This window comes from Zea mays, unplaced genomic scaffold (assembly GCF_902167145.1).
Source record: "Zea mays cultivar B73 unplaced genomic scaffold, Zm-B73-REFERENCE-NAM-5.0 scaffold_61, whole genome shotgun sequence".
NCBI lineage: Eukaryota > Viridiplantae > Streptophyta > Magnoliopsida > Poales > Poaceae > Zea > Zea mays.
The window spans coordinates 2,035-20,000 of NW_023367267.1; the positions used below are offsets into that span (position 1 = coordinate 2,035).

The window sequence follows — 17,966 nt, forward strand, 5'->3', positions numbered from 1 at the left end:
TGGCTCCTATCCTTGCATGCACACTCAAAGGGATCCCAGAAACGTATGAACCGCCAATGGTGACTACTTGCCCTGCCCGGCAAGAAAGAAAAGAGATGACCCGGCAATCAAGATACAAGATAAGAGAACGCTGACCCGGAAAGCTATGAACCGCCAATGGTGACTACTTAGGCTAGATTCTCACCGGCACCAGAGAGAATAGAATAGTTGTCTGTGTCTGTCTCTTTACCGGATCCCCTATACCTATCCTGTCCTGCAAGCGGCAAGATATCCAGAACTAGGCGCTGCCTCGCATTGCACCTGTCAAGCTTATACCTGTTACGGGTCGCTCATCTAGATCCGGATAAGAAGAACTTTTCCCTCATCCTCTTCTTTAGCACTGGCCATAGCTCCATCCATCGAGGGATGCCGGAAGTCAATCGATTCTCGCAACATAAGAGAACCAAGTCTACGAGCACACAGCACAGGGCTTCACCCAATCTGTTTCTCATCCTGTCCTGTTCCTGTTTGATTGAAAGCACTGGCCTGGATATAAGGATGGTTAGATGAAAGCCAAGCCCAAAACACAAGGGACTTAGAGAGATATCCAGAAGAACCAATAACCCTAAACGGAACAAGCAAGGGAAGCTTAGATCTATCCTGGACTTGACTTGTTTCTTAGGTTGCTGTTTCCTTTCCGTAAGGTTCGATCATGTCACTTATCCCGGCGAAATCCTAATTCGTATGCTTCTAAGGATAGGTGCAATCGACGGTAAAGACACATCACGAGAAGAATCCTTTCAATTGAGACTATGATGTTTCCATCCTTTCCAATAAAAGAAGCTAGTCTACCAGCTTTCCTAACAACCAACACAAGAAATGTAGACGAACACAGAAATGAGATAACTAGAACGATGAAATCCACGGAAGAAAGAAAGAAGCCTTCCCTGAAACCCGGCTATTCAACTGTCTTTCCTCGAAACAAGAGACTAGGAAGTATTAAGATTCCAAGATTCATTTCAGCTTTTTCCAGGGAGCAGCTGACCTGAGACCAATCCTTTTCTTTGATTCATACAACCCGCCCTGAGAACCCCTCTGTCAATAAAATAAAGCCAAGCTAAGAAATAGAGATTAGCATCACTGTAGAAAGCACTTTCCCTATCCCTCGGATTATATGTCATTAATAAGTACAGTGTCGTGCGATCATGATGTCATTAGAAGTGGAGAATCAAAAACCACGCGTCAGAACCAAGGAAATAAACTTCGAAAGCAAGGTCAATAGACTCACTTCTACTTCGGAAAGAATGATAAGATCCAAGGAATGAATGATATCCGGATTCGCAACCTTTAAGGTTACTAGATGGCAGTAGGTCAGATATCAATCAAGGCAAGGGTGAAACCACTCTTTTAGATGCACGCTCTACCCAACTCTACTCGAATGGTGTTGGTGGATAGGTACCCGGGCTAAGAAACTGGAATGGAAATATTAGAAAAGGAAACCTAGGATAGGATACCCGCAATGGATGGACTTGAAACCAATGGAAGTGCCGCCCTGGTCTTGCTAAAGACACATCACGAGTACGAGAATCCATAATAGAGCTGTTGCTCTAGCACCAACGTCAACCTTACCGAACCTGGCAAGATATCAAGATTTCCAATCAAGCAAGGAACCTGCTCCATCCAATATCCTTTCTGGAACAGAGACACCCCAAAAAAAGCTAGGAGCCCACTATGCTATGCTTAGACCTGGCCTGGAGACATCACAAACCTCGTCAGAAACCGGCGCACCTATGACACGAATCTCCCTATGAACCAATGGTTGTCTTTCCTAAAGCTTACTACTTACCGGGAAGGTATACGCGCACAAAGAAAGGGAACTACCTCCAATCCGTTAAACTTACTAGGATGAATGTGCCGGTCAAGTATACGATGCGCCTAAAGGAAACAACCATTCCAGCGCCGAACTGACCTGTAGGGAAGTGTACCATCATCCTGTTTCTAAGGTAGAAGTAGTGCCAGGCTTGTCAATATGTCTAGAGTAGCACACAAGAAGAGAATCCCAGAGTAGAGGTTGGAATAGAGATTCGCAGACAGGAATGAATGCGGAGACCATGTAGAGTATCTGGAATCCTTGTAGGAAAGTAAAGCCCCGGTCTGTAATGATAGACAGGAAAGTAAAAGAAATGAATGTGATAGGGATAGGCGCGTAGTAAGTAAATGTAGTGGTGCTACTAAGGTGGGAGTAACCCCTTTTGTTGACTTATTGGACTCGTCTTCCGTTAAAGATCGGAAATCAACTCCTCCACATTTCTGTTAGAGGTACGAGTAAAGGTTCGTTCATATCTGAAAAAGTGCTGTCTCCTCGCCATATTATAGCCCCGGGGGCCGAATTAGAAAGAAGGATGGAGCCCTTCGTTCTGAAAAAGAAGCAAAAGAAGGAATATACCTTGACTCAAGGTGGCACACTATCTTTTTTCTCGCTGTAACGGAAATGGAAATGTAGTTGTCTTGGAAAAGTGGGGATTCCCTATCTGATCGAATCAAATCTGACAGGCACGGACCTGCCGTGCCGCTTTTCTGCTAAAATAAAAGCAACTAACTTACTTCTGTACGGTCGAGATAGAGCCGCAGAGATTCTCTCGGCAGCAGATATTGGACATGAGGATTGTTGAGGCACCTTTCATCCTCTCAGCAAGTGAAATTAGTTCGCTGGCTATTGCTCTAAGCATTCCGGGTTCCTAGGGTGGATGAGTCTCAGGCTATGTGGGCGAACAGGCCGATAGCTAACTTAGGAGCATAAATAAGAAAGAACCTATCCGCAATCATCTCCCGGGGATAAAAGGACAATATTCCTACCTCTACCACACCGCCAGCAACAACATTCGCTTCATCCAAACCCACTGCTTGACTCGAACAAAAGCCCAGCTAATTCATCTAACAATGGAATGGATATCAGGAAGTCACATACACTCGGGATAATCGAATATCTTGCTATCCTGATTGGAGTGGAGAAACCTCTAGTTTGAGCACAGGCCTTCCTTCCTAAATAAATATGGTCAATTAGCCCACTTTTGGAAGCTTAATCCGACGTTCCCACTCTTTCTTCAAGCGGAAATGAAACTTCTGGATGGAATGCATATCTCAATTCAGTGATAATATCCCTAATCCCTCTATCCCTTCCAGAACTCATCCAAGCAGAAAACCGGATGCGCTAGACGGCCGCTAGAAAACATTCTTGACCTTGCGGTTTGTGTTTCCTTTCATTCGCCTTTGTCTGGTAACTGCTTGCTTTAGCTGTTCGGCTATCTAGTTCGCGCAGTCTCAGTTGGGTTGATAGTCCAACATTCCATCCTTATTGATTTAAGCGGAAAAAGAAGCTACTCCGCTTCGCTCTAGTTCGTAGGAAGATACGCACACACAGCACAGGGCTTTCTCTGTCTATCAACTAAGGTTAGAAATCGATTCTATAAGAAATGAGCACTCAGAACTCTATCTGGAAGATCGAGGATAAGCGATCAAGAAAAGTACTGGCTGGCTTTGGTACGAGTAGTTCCAAGGCTTTCTCTTCCTTCAAACGAGTGCCTCTACTTTAGGGATCGGAGGGATCTATCTCTATTTATGGAAGTCTTCCCAAGGGTAGGAGACTATCAATCGGATACTTTCCACTGACCGAGCTACTTCTCCATCTCTGCTTTCTACTGCCCGAGCTACTTCTCCATCTCTGAAGGAACTGGCTTGTCTGGCAGAGGGAACTCACTGGCTGAGAGAACTCTCTTTTCTTAGGAATTCCTCCCAAGCAAGGATCAGATACTGCTATACTATATATTTTAGTACTCGATTTTGAAATGTTGCCCTTGCTTCTTGACCAGATGAGGTCTCTTTTAGCCCTTCCTGTCGCCATGATTTCGAGAAAATGTGACGGCTAGCTCAGGATGAGGAGGCATCTGAGAATGCACTAAGAGCTGAACAAGTGCCAGAACTGCAATGCTGCCGCAATGTAATGACAAGAGTGAGAGGCTGTGTAGCTGGAGATAAAAGCTGATGAAGGTTATCCCACAAGAAAATACGAGATGATTCATTCCTCTCTTTTTGTATACTAAGGCAAGGATCGTTTGCTCCTAAAAGCGGTTGTGAAGAACTGAATTGCCCTTTTACAGCCCAGCTTTCCTTAAATGGGTAGCCCCCCGCATCACAGAGAAAAGCATAGATGAGGATTGCGCTCATGCTAGCCCGAGATACAGATCTGAATCGGGTGCCGGGTCAGGCTGATCCATCCCTGCGGCTTGACTTGTTCTTTGGTTGATTGGATCTCTTCTGTTGCGAGAATAGAACCTATCCCTTTCTGGAGGGTTTCTTTCTACGAGAGGGTTGCCGTTCTTATCCAGATCTAGAATTGTGACGTGACCTTGGTGATCGAGATGTGTTCGAATAGTGCTAGCCCGTTCTGCGAATCCATATTAGCTCTCTTCATACCATACGTTTCACTTGAGGGAGGACTATTCAGAGTGGAGATCACTGCCCGGAAACGATGGTGGAACCAGTTACCTTTACAAAACAGAGTGAGAAACAGGGCGATACCATTCACACTTAGAACTTCTCTATTCGGACCACTTAACCAATGTGAGGCACCACTCTTACGCTATTTCATTGCTATTCTTTGAGAAAAGTTATCCTCATATAGTTCGATAGTGCTAAACGGCTAGTTATTATGGTTGCTAGAAGCAGGACCCGAGATTGGCGGGAGTACCTCAACTGTATGTATACGATAGAAATCCCGCGAAATTACTCTGGCACTTTTTTTCCGCGACCCGTACTCAGGCACTGGCACCATTTCCATGAATTGCTGTAGAGTGAGGATTCCGTGTTTCTCCAAAATCTCCGGATCTATCTGTTAAGAGACCGCTTCTCAGTCTGCCTCGAACGGACCCGTACCTGTGGCAACTAAAGACTTCCCAAGTCATGTCCACGGATAGCGGCGATTGCCCATACCCCTTTGATGCGAGAGTTCGACTAAAAAAAAGCAGACAGACTGGCACCCAACCAAGTAATAAAAACGGAGACACCTTTCGATGCTTCAACCACTCCTATTTTCACATCTCGAATCCCTCTAGATAGTACGCCAATATGAGATTTACCGGACTGACTCTTTCCTTTGTTCATAGATCGATCTAATTACGTATATACAGGCTCCGCACCTTGAGGCCCAGGGAACGGAACGGCTGAGAGAGATCTCTTACCCCACGCACGGCCTATCTAATAGAGTGATGGCGAAGCTCGCTTACTGCTTTGAGAGAGAGTTTCTATGGCTTCGCTGGCCCAGCGCACCATACATTCACATATGGCTCTCGGATGATCCCTTTCTAGCTTTTTGCTCCATTATAATTATAGAAAATGCATCTTCGAACAACGCTTCGCGCCAACGCTTTCAACTACTTGCTTCACTTTACTAGTGCTATTTCTCGTCTAGCGCATCCCGATAAAAGGATCACTTATGTTCTCAATTTCTAGAACCGGCTCCTTTACAGTAGTAACCATAGTTGGAGGTAGTTCCCTTTCTTTGTTTGATAGGAGGACCTGGAACGGCGATCTCCCTACATCTCTCTTTCCTACAATGAAGGAACCCGTGCTGGCACCAAGGGGATACGGATTGGTTGTAAGCATGACTAATGTCTGGAAATCCCTCCAATCATGATATCTTACTTAGCAGGCCAAGTTGGGTATGAAGGAGCGTGCTAATAGAATCGAATACTTTAAAGTACTTTTTCCTTGATTTGACTGTCTTCTTTCTGCCCGGGGGGGGAAAGCATCACTAGAGATAGGACTACTGGAACGAGATAGGAGCTACTGGCACTGTTCAGGGCTATTGGTTGGCACAACTTGACTCAACTCACTATGAGATTCCACCTTTCAGAGTGATATCGAGCCAGCGATTCCTCCTGATGGCGGGCATTATGTTATTTCATAAGCAAAGCAACAACAACCCGTACTCGGAAGGATTGATTGATCATAGAGGTAGAGTGGCCTTTCAAATATTGGGCACCCGATACAAAAGTAGAGTAGGTGGTTGGTTCGCTAGGTATTAGTCGATTAGCGAGGATTGCTTGTTCCCTTAATCAATGATAAACTCGAGCGAGTCACTTAACTTAGATGCAACTCACTTCCGTGTAAAGCATAAAGACGAATCTAATTTGATCGTTGCTGCTAGCCAAAGAAATGATTGTCTCCTTGCTTCACATGTTCTATGAATATTTTTCTGGATGAGCTAAATACAAGTTTTTGCAATTTATATTCTAAATGAATGAAACGATTAATAGATTCCTCAATATGCTCGTAACATTAGTCGTTACTCGCTCGTTAGGAGTTACTCATTGGAATCTAGAAATGACAGAGGTGATCCTGTATCACATCTCGTAAACTGGCCAGGTTACCGGCTCCACGGCCCTCCTTTGGATGGCGCTACTGTGGTGCACTTTGGGCCCCCAATCTTTTCGGAGATGTGCCGGAACTTCTATCAATCAAGAAACCCAAAATAGAAGGAATGACATATTTTTTAAGTAATGAGCGAGTCACTAAAATAGTTCCGTGACGAGCATATGACGAGTATGTTTTCGATGAATTCTATCGAATGTGACGAGTATGTTTCTATTCTATGTAAGTGAATTCGAGATATTTTTCTGAATCTATCCACTGTCACTGATTGAGCGGAACAGATAGGAGGAACTCCCATTTTCTTGTTTTTTATTTTGAGGAACTGCACTTATCAACATTGGCGCAGATAGAAGAACATTTCTCTATGATTTATGATTTTATGGCTTGATGAATTCTATCCTTAGATATGATTTTCTTCATGCGGAGCAGATATGAGTTCGTAGGCAATGTTACGAATCTAGTTTGCTAGGCGAGAGCTACTTTGTTCTCAGCTTGCAGCACTATATAGAATAGACGACGGAGCGGCTACTTCTCTCTGAAAAAGCCAATGAGTTGTTACGAATATAACCGGTTTCCCCACCTAGGTTTCTTTTAGTGGCATGGCACTCCATCTTTTCTTCTTTAAGATCTTCGTCTTCCACACTATAATATAATAATCAAGGATAAGAGTTGTAATTCATGAGTCACTTCTATACTATACTAATCCCTGCTCGTCCCTAGATTCGGAACAACCAAGGCAAGTATAATGAATAGAATATAACCGGGAGTTCCTCATGAATTAGTCGTTTCTCGCTTGAAAAGAATAGAAAAGAGAATATAAAGCCAGCATCTGATTCTGCTACAAAGCATATCCATCCTCCTACCATACCAAGCCAGAGTTCCTTCGTTGCGAAATCGAAGGATAAGAGTTGTAACGTGACGAATATAAGAAGGCGGGATCCTACCCTCCACTCACTTCTCAAAGGACAAGACAGAGGCATTCCAATATTTTTTAGAATATTCGGAAACTTACAAGAAAAAGATACAACTGAACTTAGAACACTTAAGACAACACTTAGAACACGGATCCCATGCATTCATCCTTAGCTCCACTCACTGTGGCATGGCACTGGGTGAAGAGATGTGTTCGAATAGTATAGTATAGTATAGTACAGTACGGATTCACTCATGCTTCTGTTTCCACTGTCAAGTTGCGAGGGACAAGACAGATCGACTAGACTGTGTTGAACGAATCACGTATAACGAATGAGTATAAAGACGAATTGGTATGATTCCCTACTGCCAAAGCTGGACAGATAGATTTCTTTCTTCTCGCTCGTATCCACTGATGATTCCTATCTCGGTCTAGGCAGGCCTCTCTCGTAAGCACCACTTGTAGATGCCAATGGAGTGAGTAACACTTAATGTATGTTACGAACATAAGAGACTCAGTTCTGTTCTATAAGCAAAGCAAGAAAACTACCACTTCACTGGAGGGACAAGAGTGATCTTTAGCCCGCAAAAAGAAAGATCTTCGTACAGGCCCAATCTCTAGAGTAGAAGATTAGATGCTTGACTCCGTTGATACGAGATACAAGTGTTCCGATACGATACGAGCTCCAATGCTATGACTATGATATGATACTTGGGGTATTCCACAAGATGGATCGAGCTAGCCATTCCTCGCAAGAGATTCTATTCCTCGGACAGGAGATTGGATTCCCAACAGAACCACATCTCGATCTGGCTAACAAGCTTGTACAGACTTCTCCTAGCAAGATATCCCTTGAATGTAATCCGTGGCCTATCTTTGACATTGGTGAGGGACAGCTGCAGAGCTGTGACGGAAGAAATCTACTACTTTGTTTAGTTTAGTTTAGTAAGTATTTAGTATTCACTTGTTAGATTAGAAAGGTAGGCCTACTCCAAAGAGGGGTTTAGGCCAGCGTCCATTCTCAAGATACGAGTCAAGAGTTGACTGCCAATGGCATTCCTCGCAACAGAAATGATCTCATTCATGAAATTCTTTCAAATCTGTATACGGGCATCTTGTGGAAATATTGCCAGGGAGCACTAGGGAAAGCCGATACCAGCCTCTTCTTTGACAAGCAACCTCTTCTTTGGCAACGGGATGGATCCTATTCTTCGCAACAGGTGGGCTTCCTCACAACAAGTACAGGCCATGCCATTCTCTAGACCCATCCACATCCAATACGAAAGAGATCCCATATGAAAGTGGAGCGCCAATATCACTCGAATCATGGACATCCCCGGATTCCTTCTTGGAAAATATTCCAGCGGGAATATCAAACAAACGATCAATCTACTTGGCCCAGGACCCAGACATACAACCGCTTCCCCAGAACCGCAGAGAAGAGATTGATACTTATTCATTGAATACTGCAACAGATCCCACCTGCAGGCAATGATATCAATATTCCCAATCGGGGACCGCGCATCTTGTTGTTTTGTTCAGGACTAGAGCACTTGAAAACTATCTACCTACAGGGTTCCTCGGGTCTCTTCTCAGGTTCCTTGCTGTACTGAAACATCTGCTAGCAAAGTGCCTGGGGAGTTTACTGAGTAAAATTCATAGTTTTTTAAACGTGATATGCAAACATCTCATATTCCATAGTTGAGAATAGGGGACTTACGAATCGCCATTCAGTTAAAACCATGGGGAACTTAAGTTTGAATCCCCAAGCCGTCAAGAGGTATGTGCCCGTTGACAGGTACTTTAGAATTGCCTAGCCTAGCAGTTTCCATACTTGAGAATACCCAATTCGTTACTCTTCCTTTAGATTAGAAGAGAACTCACCTATTAGTTTAGTCCATCAAGTGCAAGTCTGTATCCGTGCAAGCAAGTATGATTTCGAGCATATCCCGTCTGTTGAAGCCCGTGATAAGAGTGTATGTTCAGAGGAGGTGAGGGAAACCGTTGTCAAAAGAATATGCTCCTTAGGCCATGAATGCTTTCTTGATATTCGGAACAAATGAGTCACGACTAATGAATGAGGAACGTATAATGAACGAGTCACGTATAATTCATGAGTAACTACTAACGAGCGAGTAACGACTAATGTTACGAGCATATTGACGAATAGAAAGACGAATATAACCGGTAGTTCCTCATTGGATTAGCGAGGGGTACTTGACTTCCAGTAGGAACCGTGGAATGCCTTAGGCACTCGTATCGTATCATTGGACTGGCCTAAAACGAAAGATACAGTGAAGTCTGGACTGGGTGTGAACTCCTCTATATTCCCAAAGCAAGGCTTGTCCCGGATAGGAGATACGCTTTCTTGGAATTGTTGGGGTTGACTTGGGCTTGGGAGAAGCATTTTAAGTGTGTAATATCGGAGTTGATATGATTGTCTACTCTTGATGAGATTGGACTGCCCGAAGATCAGAAGAAAGTGTTAGCTGTATTTCATTTCATTTCCACAGAATGGTAAGTTCATAGGTTGTAGTTCACTGGTTTGGTTCGAAAGAAGAACGTATCGCCAATAGAGCGGTGTCGTCACCTGGATAATAGCATTCTTTCATTGGACTAAACTAATTAGTGTCGCCATGGGAATAATAATCTCTTTATTCGGAATTCCTGGTCAATAATGACCCTTCGGGACAGATGTGGGCTTTTTCGCAACTGTACAGGCCATGCCATTCTCCAGATAGATCCGAGTAGAGACGATACGAGAGTAGAGTTCATTCATCTTAGTAATCCGAGGATGTCCAATCTTTCCCTGGAATTCAGTGTGAGGTGAGCTAAAGAGATAGATCCCCACTCCCATAGGAAATCCCCCCCATGGGGGCGGGAGGGATTTTCTATAGGAACACTTGGGGATGGGGAGAGACGCACCATGCTTTGGTAAAGGATAGAGAGACTAATTTATATTACCATAGTATAGTATAGTATAGTATAGTAGCGGCCGAGGACTTGCATCTATTTCAACTAGACGTGAATACGGTCTTTCTCCACGGCAACAACGAGGAGGAGGAGATCCACATTTAGAGGGCGAGGGGTTCGAAACTCGGGGAGGTCACATATGGTTGTGGAAGAAGAGCTTGTACGGGCTCCGAGGTCAAAGAAATTCGACAAGTTCTTGGTCGATCGATACCTTTCCATCCCGGGGCAGATCTCCAGATCCGATACGAGTGTAGATACTTTACTCCCTTCTTCCTCAGTGAGTAACGTATAATGTTACGAACAAAGGAAGTGAGTCTAGCTCCACTCCGAGGGACAAGACGGAAATCTTCTACCGATGCCAACTGCAAGGCGTGCTTTCCTATGAACCGATTCTTAGACTACAGATCTCATCCCAACAGAAACGATCTACTTGTACGAAAGAAAGAGAGAGGAAAGCACTTCTAAAGCGGTGGGCTCTTGTAAGTGAAAACTTTTCGGATAAATAAAACCCATTTTTTTCAACCATCTCCACGAGCACAGTTCCTGTCGTTCTAACACGAATAGTGGGAAGCTTCATCCGTTGCTTTCCTGGTTGATGATAGATCTCACTGACCACAATGCGCCTATCTCCCTGGTAATTCCCAGGGACAAGTAAAGTTACCTGAAATCCAACAGTAAAACAAAGGTAGTTGGAAGTTAGTAAAAATATTTTCCATCAGGCTAAAATTTAGGATGACAGAATATACCGTCACATTATAAGGAGCTTGATTCCCATAGGGAAGCCTGTACTTGTCAACAATCTCAAACTCTACCCAGAAATGCTTGCCCTCTTCGTCACGGAAGGTCCTGGAATCATGCTTAACATAAAAACCTTCACGGTTGTACCGATATGCAGCATTATTCCTTCCTTGGTTTGATGATCTCCATTCCTACCATCAAATTGGAATGATATGGTTATCTCGTTTTCATGCTCACCTCTATGTTTAAACATCAAAAGAATAAAAAGATCAAAGGAGATATGTAAGTCTGAAGTATCAAGCCAGCTTTAAGCAGAAGTTGCAATGGGTTCACCAAAAGATCTATCCGACTTAAGTTTAAATACTGTGAAACAAAATGAAGACATGACTACAAAAACGCATTGCCTACCTTGAGTGGATGGTGTGGTGAGGGAGTGGAAAAGCTAAAGACGTTGCCGTTCATAGTAGTAACAATAAGATCAAGATCGTCTCCGCCATCCACATTGTCAGCCAAAACCATGGTGTACCTGTCAGTCAAAGTGCAAAGAAGTGAGCGCACTTTATTGATGTAAGTACAGTACCCAAAAATGCTACCAAAATCTCGCAGAGCAGAGAATAAATTGCATACGAGGTCTCTCCAATGTCAACAACATCTGCGCTGCCACTTGAGCCCTCGATCAAATCCAAAGAAAGAAATAGGAATACGAGTCCTCATCCCGGGTCCTAGACTAGGGAGAATGGAAAGATTTCTACGGAGGCTTGTTTAAAGTAAAGTAAAGAAGGGCCATTTTCGAATGCTTATCTAGATATTTCTAGAATCCACCCGCTGCCAGGCCAGGAAATAGTGCCAGTCCACTTTTCCATCTCTATGAAAGAAACGGAAGCGGAAGTTTGCACTTGAGCCTTGTCTTGCCAGGTCAGTTCGGCGCTGGAATGGCATTGTTCATATCTCTCTCGGGTGGGCCTATTCCCACTTCCGCATGGTTCCTTCTCCACTACTTCTGGTGTCTAATTTGCATGGTATTGGTGCCCGCCATGTTCCTTGCTATTTTAGCTGAGCTGTATTGACTCGCCAGGAAAGGTTTAACGCTCACTTCTAGTACTAGAAGTTCCAGTAACAGCATTAGAGTTTCGAAGGGAATCGGGTTATCATCGACTTTCTCGCTTTCGACCTCTCATTTCCCCATGTCGGATAAGTCTCAATTCACTGGATCGAGTGATAAAATCCGAATTGTCAACCAACTGTGAGTGGAGTGCAGCTACACGAAGAACAGAAGGAAGGGTACACGAAGAACGGAGTCAAGCTCTTGTCGTCTGGTTTCAGGGCCAGGGCTGGGCATAGATCTGGTAATGGAATGGTAACTGGCCTTCTTTTGCCACTTGGCGAGAGCAAGTTTTCTTATCTTCGTACTCGTTTCGAGGGTGCCATTGGGTTGCGTACTTTTGTCCCATGGCGAGCTGCACTGGTTCAAATCCATTTTCTGGTTGGTTTGCCATCCTAGTGATGACGAAAAACACGGGCATTTGTAAGTAGTTGAGTGCGCATGCCAGCTGTTCTGTTAAATTCTCCGCATGATCTTGTGATTGATTATCCGGATCTAGAACCAGCTACGGGTGGGGTCTCCGCATTCCAGATAGCTTGACTTCCAACCGGCGTGCAATACTTGACTCGCCATCTCCGGCTGAGGTTTCTGTGTTTGATTTGATTTGAATAGTAGAAGCTTGTTTCATAGGATAGGATTCGATTTGCAGGCAGGCATGCTCCGGGAAAGTGCCGGTTATTCTCATGTTCCGGATCTCTTTCTTGGTCTTGGGTAAGGCGGCAGGCTCAGCAGGGGTATATGATTTCGAATAGAACCAGTGATCAGTTTCCGTTTCGATCCACAAAGGATGCCATGCCGGTTAGAATATAGCCAGTGATGAACCAGATCTGGATCTAGATGAGTTACCTTGCTTCAGGACTGGCAGGTTTCTTGAATCATAGCTTACCTATCCCATATTCCGCCGCTTGAAGGGTTTAGGTAGGGTTTCCTAAATGAAGCAGCAGAAGATGGCCTAGCTTTAGAAAAATCAAGTACGGAAGTCCGCCTCGGAGTCCGAAGAGAAGAACAAGTGCTGCTCACTTAGCTGGAAAAAAAGTACTACCTGCATTCCTGCACTAAAGACTATTTGCGTATCATAATTCAGTGAATCTTGTTTTTTTCTCCGATCCAGCCTGCAACCGGGAAACTGATACACACTCGAGACTGTTCATTTCACGAGCTGGCACACTTACTTCACCACGACACGACGGATCCCAACAGAAATGATCTACTGCGTATGATCCTGGTTTCGTACCAATCCTGACTACTGATTCATATCATACAAGTCAACCTGTGCCACTAGATTCACCTCACTTCGCATCCCATCTGCGAGTTCTTCTTCTTCGGCTATTTCCTCCACTGCAGAGAATTCGATACCGATACGACCAATAGCAGTAGCAGCATTCCGTTTGTGTAGCTTGACTCGAACGAATACGCCTTTCCTCGAACTCGGCAATCCAGAGACAGAGAAGAGAATGAGATCGATCAAGAGCAGGCAGCTTTTCCCTCAACTTATAGCTAGAAAGAAAGCCAACCTGGAAACGGAAGAAGTCCAAATCCGGATTCCCATTTCACTAAGAAAATCTGCTTGAGGACAAAAAACACGGTAAAATGGAAATGCAGAAGTCGCTCCAACCCAGGCCCGTAGCTTAAGATCGGCTTCAAGTCCATTGGATGCCGGTGGATGGATAGATAGTTGGAGGTGAGCGAGTAGCGGCAGTAAAGAAAGTATCGGTCAGTGAGTAACTAGACTAGAGCATGTGTCCAGCGCCTAACGCGCTTATCCTCTGTTGGAATCGATGGCCCTAATGGTAACGGGACATCATGAGGCGTCTGTCTAAATTGACTTGGTTTCTGAGAGAGTGGAGCGGGAATAGCGGATCCGCTAAAACAAGATCTTTAAAAGTGTTCAGTGCATCCAAATCTGAACCTGCGAAACCTTTCTATCTTTGTTCTTCCCACTTTCGCGCTTTCGAACTACTGGTTATGTCATCACCTTTCTTTGATGTTTACTCTTTTTGGTTAGAAGATCAGCTGCTAACCTATTTTCATTTCTAACTTACCACCTGTATCTCCGGAAACGAAAACCAGAAATGACAATCCTTTCAACTGTCTGTACTAAATTACTTTGTACGAATGCACATCTCGGCCGTCGGGTAGCTGCTCACCATTTAAAAGTATATATCCGTTGTTTCAGAAATGGAATTGCTATTCTCGATTCAGACAAGACACTGATTTGTTTACGAAACGCTCTTGATTTTGTAGGATATCTCATTTGTCAAAAAAGCCGTTCCTTCTTTTTAAAGACGAAGAATTTATTTATATATTCGATAATGGCAAAAATGTGGAGCTGTATCAATGATTCTCAATGGAAGATCGGGGCTTTTTTTACCAATTCTTATGCTAATCCTAAGAAATTCCGTTCAAGAAACAATAAAATCTATTTTGGGTTGAACCGACAACCTGATTGTGTGGTTATTCTTCATCCAGATAGAAAGTCATCGGTCATACTGGAAGCTGATCGATCACAAATACCGATTGCATACTTAGTGGATTCCACGATCCCGTCCCATAAAAGATTCACTTTTACCATCCCAGCGAATGATCCTTTACGGCTGCTCGTATATCTATTTCGTAATTCGATCACGAAAACTGTGAGGCAAAAAAGAACAGCAATCAACGGGCCGAGAGCGGGAGCACGAGGAGCGAGTACCCTTCTGGGTATTCGCACCTACTCTGCCGCCTCTCCTAAGTGGAAGAAGAAGTTTTTTCGCTTCAAAAATTGGATTGTCATGAATCGTAAATTTTTTTTGATGCTTCTGCTTCCTGCCTCGTGTTGGTTGCAATGGTATTTTTGCTTTTTTGATCTCGCGGAACTCTTTCTGGCGCTCCGGAAGGCTCTCATTGGCGCACTCGTAATGTGGCTCAGTTTTCTATTCCAGCTCCTATGGGAGCAGAGTGCTACTCTGGGGATGACCCAAGGAGAAAGTTGGGGTTCTTCCGATAAACTGCCTTCAAAGGTGGGGGGGCAAAAACCGCTTCTAATGGAAGCGGGGGAGGGATCCACCCAAGAGGGGCGCAAAGGAAAGGCTCCTTTAGATTTTGAATTCGAAATGGAGGTTCGGTCCGCCCCAGATTTTATAGATCCGCCACTCAGCCCTACGGAGGGCGAACGGTTGAGCCCAACCACTGGCCCTTCGCCAGAAGGGGGTGATCATCCCCATGACAACACGCCACCGGTGGCGGTGGAACCGGCCCCACTTCCTGAGACAAATCCGACTCGGGGGGAGGGTTCCTTAAAAAGGCATCCACATCCATATGTAGAGGATATGGATCAAAAGTTGGAGGATTGCCGAAAAAAACGAAAAGCCCAAGAGTGGGGGGATCTTATTTCAGGAATAGAAACCAAGGAGAAAAAGCGAGGCATTGAGTCTCAAATTATAGAGGAAAACCACCGTTTTTATAGTATGTGTTGTGAACATTTTAGGCAAAGAATGCCCTTGATGATTTTACAAAAAGAATCTGATCGCGAGGATAACAAGCGGGAAAAGCTTTTTTCCACTATTTTGCGAAGCCAAGGAAAGGAGCATTCTCTTGAAAACCTTTTGCAACTAAGGGAGGATTTGAGGGACCCGGCGGCCTGTGAGGCACTCCGCCCCATTTTTCGGGAGTTGAGTAATAAACTATAAAGTCGTACCTAATCAAAATGGGGTGGGGCAAATATCTTTCCTGGTGTAGGTTTCTCATAGGAAACCGAGGCCCCTACTTTCCTTCTAAGGGTAGGTAGGGGGAAAGAAGAGTGGGTTAGCGGGCTTCTTTCACTTGTTACTTTTCCTAAGAGTCACCCATACTAGAACGCACACGGAAGATATGGCTTCACTATGGATTTCCTTTTCGTGCTATATGTCAAGCGGACCAGCATTTGAAAGTGCTGCGAATCGATGAGATGCCTTGCCTTCTCCCAGGACTAGACTGTCATCGAATTGGAAGTGTAGGAAGCATTCTTGTGCGGGTTGTTTTGAGCTTCCTTGCTTTCTGGGGAGTGAGTCTAGTTGAGTGATTCTGCGCCTCTCTTTCTCTTTAGGTGCAGGTCCAGTTGATGCTGGATAGTAGTGGTATGCATGTGAACACTCGAGCTTCTATCGATACTGGAAGCAGTTCCTCGGGAAACATTTCAGAGCAGGGGCGGGTGCAGGTCTTCATATAGCTACTAGTTTATCCTTTGGCCAGATAGATCTGATCTATACTAGTGAGCTTGTGAAGGTCTCCGGCGCGAGGTAGATGAATGAAGATGAGGAAGATGAATCCCAGCACTCGTTCCAACAGAGCTATTAGTTTTGGGCAGGCGAAGAAGCAGGTATTGGAGTAGAGAAAGTGCCGGAACTATGCCTTGTTCGCATCCTTCTAATCTAGGCCAGGTTTCCAAATATGGTAGTCTCAGCCAAGTGACCAATTCGTACAGTCCATTCCTTCGGGCAGGCCAGATTCGGATCCATTGAGGCCAGGGTCCGGTTCCGCTGTTGAGCTTGCGGGGAAAGAATTATTAAAAAGAAAAGCGATCTATCTCTATCGCATCCGAGGAAGGCCTTTTAGGAAACTCAAGAAGCCAAGCCAGCCCCAGAAGGAACAGAAGCAATTGAGTCTGGCTCAACTTAAAAAAAAAAAAGAAGTGTGCTTCAATCGTATCGAGTTGGGTAGGTTCCTTTCCTGGTTTTGTCCTTCATTCGCTAGGCGTATTCCTCATCCCGTTTGTTTAAATTCTTCATTCGAAGATGGATCGGCGTAAACTTTATCGCCTTCTGAAACAGGCATGGCCCTTCCTGAAATAGCTCAAACCCTGGCAGCCCTAGTCCCTACCCAGCAATAAGAAAGAGTTGTCTGTCTCGAGCCTAGAATAGAACTCGGCTAAGATCTTCGGATTCATTGGGGACCAGGCCCGGGCGAGACAAGCTACCTTTCCTATCCGATCAGAAATCCTATCGATATCCTCGGCAAAGCAAATAGTCCAGCATGGGCATTACATTAAGTAGAAGTAGAATTTGCTAGTTGTATACGAACCTTCGCCAATTAAAGCGAGCTATTCCTACAATGGTGCTGCTCAATCCTTTACGGCTGTAGTTCTGAATCTAGTGATCGGCTATGGTTGAAGCTTTAGTGCCTTGTAGATGTCAAATAGAGATCAAGCAAACATGCTTCCGCGGGGATCAGATTTACCAGATCTGGTATTAGTCTAACTTACTGAGGTAGTCGATTGGAGAAGAGGGCCACATCACACTCTAGACAGATCCGAAGCGAAAGACCAGTATCAATCTCTTCCCCCGAGCCAGCCCTGCGGGTATCCTTTTCTCCGCCGCTCTTCAGATAAGATAGGCTACACTCGAAAAGCGTAGGCCCGGCAGTTGGTACGAAAACAGAACCATTAGTGGAGTAAGATCCCGATCAAAGCAGAGCGGTCTCATCGAAAGAAGCATATCCAAGAGAAGAGACAGGCAGGCGCTTAGGCCAGTCCAAAAGCAGAAAGAGAGAAGTTGGGGTCTTCGTCTACTGATCTTGTGGTTGATAGCCATCGAGGTAGTTCTGCGAATCTTTCTATGGAGGTTGGCTATTCAATAAAACGAAGTCAGCGGTTTTGACTCCCGGCAGGCTGAGCCCTAGTTCTGTCTAGAGAAGCTCGCCACTAGTGGAAGTGCTTCTTCGTAGGTTTGCCTTTGGTAAGTCTGCCGGTTTTGGCCTTGGAATGGAATCCACCAGATAGACTAGACCATAAGTCAAAGCAGCTCCCTCTTTGACCCAAGGGAATAAGCCTTCACTGTCAACCAAAAGCGGCGAACTAGTACCAATAGAAAGAAAGGG

General features: G+C 44.7%; 1 protein-coding gene across 1 annotated transcript in view; it reads left to right on the top strand.

The window, feature by feature from the left end:
• The first annotated feature begins 15,935 nt into the window (after window positions 1–15,935).
• LOC118475742 (ATP synthase subunit alpha, mitochondrial) overlaps window positions 15,936–17,966 on the top strand; it is a 25,173-nt gene continuing 23,142 nt past the window's right edge. The window contains exon 1 of the mRNA XM_035963951.1: window positions 15,936–17,966. This exon is cut by the window's right edge and continues 23,142 nt beyond it. The gene's annotated coding sequence lies outside the window, so the exon portion shown is untranslated.